Source organism: Bos mutus, chromosome 9 (assembly GCF_027580195.1).
Source record: "Bos mutus isolate GX-2022 chromosome 9, NWIPB_WYAK_1.1, whole genome shotgun sequence".
In the NCBI taxonomy this organism is placed as follows: domain Eukaryota; kingdom Metazoa; phylum Chordata; class Mammalia; order Artiodactyla; family Bovidae; genus Bos; species Bos mutus.
This window is the reverse complement of record NC_091625.1, coordinates 45701355-45707999: the sequence shown is the minus strand read 5'-3', so window position 1 is coordinate 45707999 and position 6645 is coordinate 45701355. Positions and strand designations below refer to the sequence as shown.

At 38.5% G+C, this 6645-nt stretch overlaps 1 pseudogene; it reads right to left on the bottom strand.

Moving 5' to 3' along the window:
* Positions 1 to 205: 205 nt before the first annotated feature.
* LOC102283886 (elongation factor 1-alpha 1 pseudogene) lies at positions 206 to 1899 on the bottom strand (annotated as a pseudogene).
* Positions 1900 to 6645: the final 4746 nt, after the last annotated feature.

The following is a 6645-nucleotide window of genomic DNA, read 5'->3' as shown; positions in this document are numbered from 1 at the left end:
GAAGCATCTTTTAATTTCATGGCTATTTAGGGTTTACTAATTCACTTATCTATACAGTAGAAACTAACACAATATTGTAAAGCAACTATATTCATAAAAATTAATTTTAAAAATTAAAATTAAAAGCAGGATTAGGGAAAATGAAAGAGAAACATTTAGAAGAATATATCTTGCTATCAGAAAGAATTTCTTTTTTTTTTTTCTCATTAAACTTTTTTTAATGGGTCTCAAATTCTGTGACAGATTTTTGGTCAAGTAGTTTTCATTAAAAAGTACTGATTTTAAAAACTAATAACTTAAACTGCCACACACAAAACATATGGTCCACAAAAAAAACATTCTCCTTTCCTTCTGAAGGTTTTACAATGCATTGTTATCATTAACCAGTCTTTTACTATTAAACTTAAATGGCCAATTGAGACAAACAGTTCTGAGACCGTTCTTCCACCACTGATTAACACTGGGGTGGCAGGTATTGGGGATAATATTCATTTAGCCTTCTGAGCTTTCTGGGCAGACTTGGTGACCTTGCCAGCTCCAGCTGCCTTCTTGTCCACTGCTTTGATGACACCCACAGCGACTGTCTGTCTCATGTCACGCACAGCAAAACAGCCCAGGGAAGGATAATCAGAGAAGCTCTCGACACACATGGGCTTGCCAGGAACCATATCAATGATGGCAGCGTCACCAGATTTCAAGAATTTAGGGCCATCTTCCAGCTTTTTCCCAAAACGATGATCAATCTTCTCCTTCAGCTCAGCAAACTTGCAAGCAATGTGAGCTGTGTGACAATCCAGCATAGGTGCATATCCAGCACTGATTTGGCCCGGATGGTTCAAAACAATCACCTGAGCTGTGAAGCCAGCAGCTTCCATGGATAGATCATTTTTGCTGTCACCAGCCACATTGCCATGACAGACATCATTGACAGACACGTTCTTGACATTGAAGCCCACATTGTCCCCAGGAAGGGCTTCACTCAATGCTTCATGGTGCATTTCTACAGACTTCATTTCAGTTGTTACATTGACTGGAGCAAAGGTGACCACCATGCCAGGTTTGAGAACACCAGTCTCCACACGACCCACAGGGACAGTACCAATACCACCAATTTTATAGACATCCTGAAGAGGCAAACACAAGGGTTTGTCAGCTGGGCGAGTTGGTGGCAGGATGCAATCCAGAGCTTCAAGCAGGGTGGTTCCACTGGCATTGCTGTCCTTACGGGTGACTTTCCATCCCTTGAACCATGGCATATTAGCACTTGGCTCCAGCGTGTTGTCACCATTCCAGCCAGAAATTGGCACAAATGCTACTGTGTCGGGGTTGTAGCCGATTTTCTTAATGTAGGTGCTGACTTCCTTAACAATTTCCTCGTATCTCTTCTGGCTATAGGGTGGCTCAGTGGAATCCATTTTGTTAACACCAACAATTAGTTGTTTCACACCCAGGGTGTAAGCCAGAAGGGCATGCTCACAGGTTTGCTAGTTCTTGGAGATACTGGCTTCAAATTCACCAACACCAGCAGCAACAATCAGGACAGCACAGTCAGCCTGGGATGTGCCTGTAATCATGTTTTTGAGGAAGTCTCTGTGTCCTGGGGCATCAATGATGGTAACATAGTACTTGCTGGTCTCAAATTTCCACAGGGAGATATCAATGGTGATACCACGCTCACGTTCAGCTTTAAGTTGTCCAAGACCCAGGCATATTTGAAGGAGCCCTTTCCCATCTCGGCAGCCTCCTTCTCGAACTTTTCAATTGTTCTCTTGTTGATCCCGCCACATGTGTAGATCAGATGGCCAGTCGTGGTAGACTTCCCTGAATCTACATGCCCAATGACAACGATGTTGATGTGGGTCTTCTCCTTTCCCATTTTGGCTTAGGTTTAACTGTGGTTTTCACATTGCGAAAAAGAGAACTACATTTTTGTGTATAAGACCTTGACAACAAAATTTCAACTGAAAGCACTGTTATGACCTGGTTGAAAGATAGCTTAACATGAACTGATGAGATTGAGAAGTTTTTAAATAAGCTTACTTACTTACTTATTTCACCATGAAAAAGTATACAAAGGTTCAGCAAAGCAGCCAGCATCTTTAGTAACTAAATTCTCAGTCACAAATAATAACTTCCCACTCAGCATAATTACAATCCCAGAAACAGAACAGAAAAATCCTATACCACCAGTATATGTATTGAGTTGACTTAACTTGGGTAATGTATTCCTAGATTTCACCAAAAATAATGTATGCTTAGGTGATAAGGACATATATAGTAAAAAATCTAGTAATATTTCATGTCATCTTGAGGCAAATTTATATACCTCCATTAAAAATCTCCAAGGTTAAAATCAGAATGCATAATGAAAATGCTAAAATGAAGAATGGCTTATTGGCAAGAGCATTATGACAGCATGTTCTGTAAGAAAGGTATATGTGGAGCAAATATTCAAAATAGAATTCTCAAAATAATTAGTGATGACTCCCTTAAATCATTTTGCATCCCAAAATGGACTAAAAGCAGTTGATAACAATTGATTTTTTCAATAAGTTAATGTTGAACTATTATTCTAAATGTTATTAAAAGGATTCAGGGTAAAAATAATCTCTATAAAAAAAGAGTATATGGAAAAGTGCTCCTTCTCTCCAAGATATAGAGATTGTTTTTACCCTGAATCCTTTTAATAATAATTTATGTATATATATATATATATATATATATATATATATATATAAAATACATTAATATAATATATTATATTATATTATAGGAATATATAAGAGGAACAAGATGGAAATGTCCACTGTGTGCTGGTAACTCCAATGTTTCACCTCTGTTCTCTCAAATAATTCCTATATTTCATTTCCATAATTTAAATTGGTAGGAGTTATTATCTTCATTTGAATACATGGAAATTGGTGCTCAAAGAAGTAGCTTCCCAGGTCATATGCAGGCAGTCTGTCTCATCCTTTCAAGGTGCTTTCTGCTCTGCCACACAGTATCCCTGTGTGGTTATAATTATTCTCACCATTCCATAAATATGCATCAATTTATTCAGCCTCTAGGCAATGGAAATAAAAGTGTTGGCATTTGAATAACACACCATCCACTAATAACACATGGTTCATGCCCAAGGTCTTGTATGCAAATACCCATGGCACTGTGTGGAGTGGGCAGGTGGGAGCCCAAGGGGGCAGTTCCAGAAGGAAGGTTCTGTAAGCTTCAAGACAAATATCAGGTATTTCAGCAGACTCATAAAAGATTAGTTCACCTCATGGGCAACAGAGGAAAGGACTGAGGGGGGTGGGCCCATATTCTGGAACATGTGCAGTTAAGACACTTTAGGAAAGACAGTCAGAAGACAATGTGTCTATTGTGAATACAAGTCCATTAACAACATCTACCATCTCTGAGCCTGAAGTGTTCCAGGTACCTCTATTTCCCTGGATATGCTGACCATGAATTTGTTTCTCTGAAGGAATACATTATAGGCCAATATACATCATTCCAATGCTTCATTTTCAGAATTCACAGATGGACTTAGCCCTGAGAACTCTGATTTCACAAGGCTTCTTGGTAAGCTGGCATGTTATCGCATTCTGTTTAACAGTATCTGAGCCCAGGAACTCAGGAGAAATAGGCCCTCTATCCCTCAGCTTTCAGGTTTCTGAATAATTAAAGGGAGCTCACAACTGTAATAAAATATAAAATAAAATTTATAGCTTATAAGAATTTAAGACTCAGATATATCAAACTAAGAAGTACAATTGGATACCAAATTTTGAGAAATGATAACTAATCTCAGAGTTTACTTTAAATTAGACTCCAAAGTACCTATTATACTTTGTTTCTAAAAAGAATATTTCTCTAAATTTTTTATGTCTATTGAAGCTGAGTTGACTTACAGTATTGTGTTAGTTTCAGGTGTACAGCAAAGTGATTCAGTTATTTTTTTCCCAGATTACATTTTTTTAATATGGGAGGTATAAAATATTGTCTTTTTAATAATAATAAAATCAATTGTCTCTCCTAATTTAGACAAAATCACCCTGCTCTAATGTGAAGTGCTTTAATTTTTACGAGTTTAAACATCCTTTTCATTTGTTTTTCGATCACTGAATTCCCTCTTTTCAGAGATTTCATTTCCTGTCCTTTTCCTATTTCAATTTCAGGCTATTATACATATCTAATTAGTTTTTATTACCTATTTGAACTTAAATTGTATAAGGTCTTCCTCATATTACCTGGGAATATTCTCTGATATGCCTTTTCATTTTGCTATTAAACCTTTTTGTAGGGTTGGGGGTTCCAGTGACAGAGAGAAACTAAGCAAGAACAGACAAAGCTGATTATTTACCTACTTAAGGCCAACAATTTCACATCATTTTAAATGTTATATCTCTAGAGACATCTTTCTCCTCCTCTCCTTTGTGTTGACTAAGGGATTTCATATGTATGTGTGTGTGTGTGTATATATATATATATATATATATATATACAGTAAAGTATATATGTATACTTTATGTATGTAAATATATGTATGTATATATATGTATACATATATACATAAAGTATATATGTGTATATATATATACATAAAGTATATATGTATACAGTAAAGTTTATATGTGTATATATATATATATAAAGTATACAAACATCAAGTACATTTTAAATAAGCTCACATTATGTAGTCACCACATGGATCAAGACATAGAACATTTCTAGCATTCAGAAAGTTCACTTGTGGAGGAGCCAAGATGGTGGAGGAGTAGGACGGGGAGAACACTTTCTCCCCCACAAATTCATCAAAAGAGCATTTAAACACCGAGTAAATTCCACAAAACAACTTCTGAATGCCGGCAGAGGACATCAGGCACCCAGAAAAGCAACCCAACTCTTCGAAAGGAGGTAGGAAAAAATATTAAAGACAAAAAAAAAGAGACAAAAGAGGGAGGGACGGAGTTCCATCCCAGGAAGGGAATCTTAAAAAGAGAGAAGTTTCCAAACACCAGGAAACCTTCTCACTGCCGAATCTGTGCCGAGCTTTGGAAGCACAGAGGGCAACATAACAGGGAGAAAAAATAAATAAACAATTAAAACTCGCAGATTGCGAGCCCTATGGTAACTCCCCCAGCGGAGAAGCAGCGCAGACGCCTGCATCCGCCATTAGCAAGCAGGGGCTGGGCAGGGAGGCGCAGCGCGGGCTGCATCGCTGAGAGTAAGAATCTGGCCTGAATACCTTGAGCGCTATCTGAGCAAAATAATTTGGGCTAGCAAACCAGACTGTGGGATATCTACCACGCGAAAAGCCAGCCCTAACCTAAGACCGCCAGGTCCGCGCACGGAACAAAGGACTGAACAGAGATAGCCGGCTGCAGACCTTCCCCCTCAGGTGACAGGCAGCCAGAGCCGGAAGGGGGCAATCGCAGCCCCAGAGAGACATTATCTATAAAACTGTAAGCAGGCTTCTTTGCTAACTAAACTTCTTGGGGGTCTGGACGGTCAACGTCTGCCTGAGAAGGTGCGCTGGTTTTACACCCAGATAACCGAGTGGCGGGGAGGCGATAAGTCGCAGCATTGGCGCTCGCCAAACACCTCATCACCTGAGCTGCTCGGACCTGGGAAGAGCACAAAACGCAGGCCCAACTGAGTCTGCGCCTCTGAGGACTACCCGAGTGCCTGAACCTGAGCGGCTTGGACCTGGGAGGTGCATGCAACCCAGGGCCGGCCTCGGATTGTTCCCGGCGGAACAACCTAGAGCCCGAGCAGTGTGGGCAGGGTGGCTACACGCGCCATGAGCGGGGGCAGACCCAGGGTGGCTGAGGCACTGCGAGCCCACGCCAGTGTTATTTGTTTGCAGCATCCCTCCCTCCCTCCCCACAGCGCGACTGAACAAGTAAGCCTAAAAAAAAAAAAAAAAGTCCTCCACCGTCCCCTTTGTGTCAGGGCGGAAACCAGATACTGAAGAGACTAGCAAACAGAAGAAGATATAACAGAGGGAAACGCCTTGGAAGCTACAGGCAATAGATCAAAACCCTGTGGTTATTACGGACTACATAGGAAGGGGCCTATAAATCTTGAGAAATATAAGTCTGACCAAGGAACTAGCCAAAACTGAACTGAACCCACAACACCCACAACAAAACCAAGAAAGTCCTAGATATATTTTTATTATTTTTACGATCATTTTCTTTCTTTTTTTTTTAATTAAAAAAAAAATTTAAGTCCTCTATTGTTCCTTTAATTTTCACTTTTATAACCTATTACTTTGCAAAAATAAAAAAAAAAACCCTATTTTTTTCTTCAGCAAACTTCAAATATATATATTTTATAATTTTTTGACCTTGTTTTTTTTTTTTTTTCTTTTCTTCTTTTCTTTAACATTGTATTTTTGAAATTCCAAACTCTACTCTAGATTTTTAATTTTCGCTTTTTGGTATATGTTATCAATTTTGTACCTATAGTTTTTTTATATAATGTCTGTGACTTTTTTTTTTTCTTCTTCTCTGTTTCTTTCTCTTCTTCTTTTTTATATAACATTGTATATCTGAAATTCCAAACTCTACTCTAGATTTTTAATTTATGCTTTTTGGTATTTGATATCAATTTTGTACCTGTATTTTCTTTATAATTTTTGTG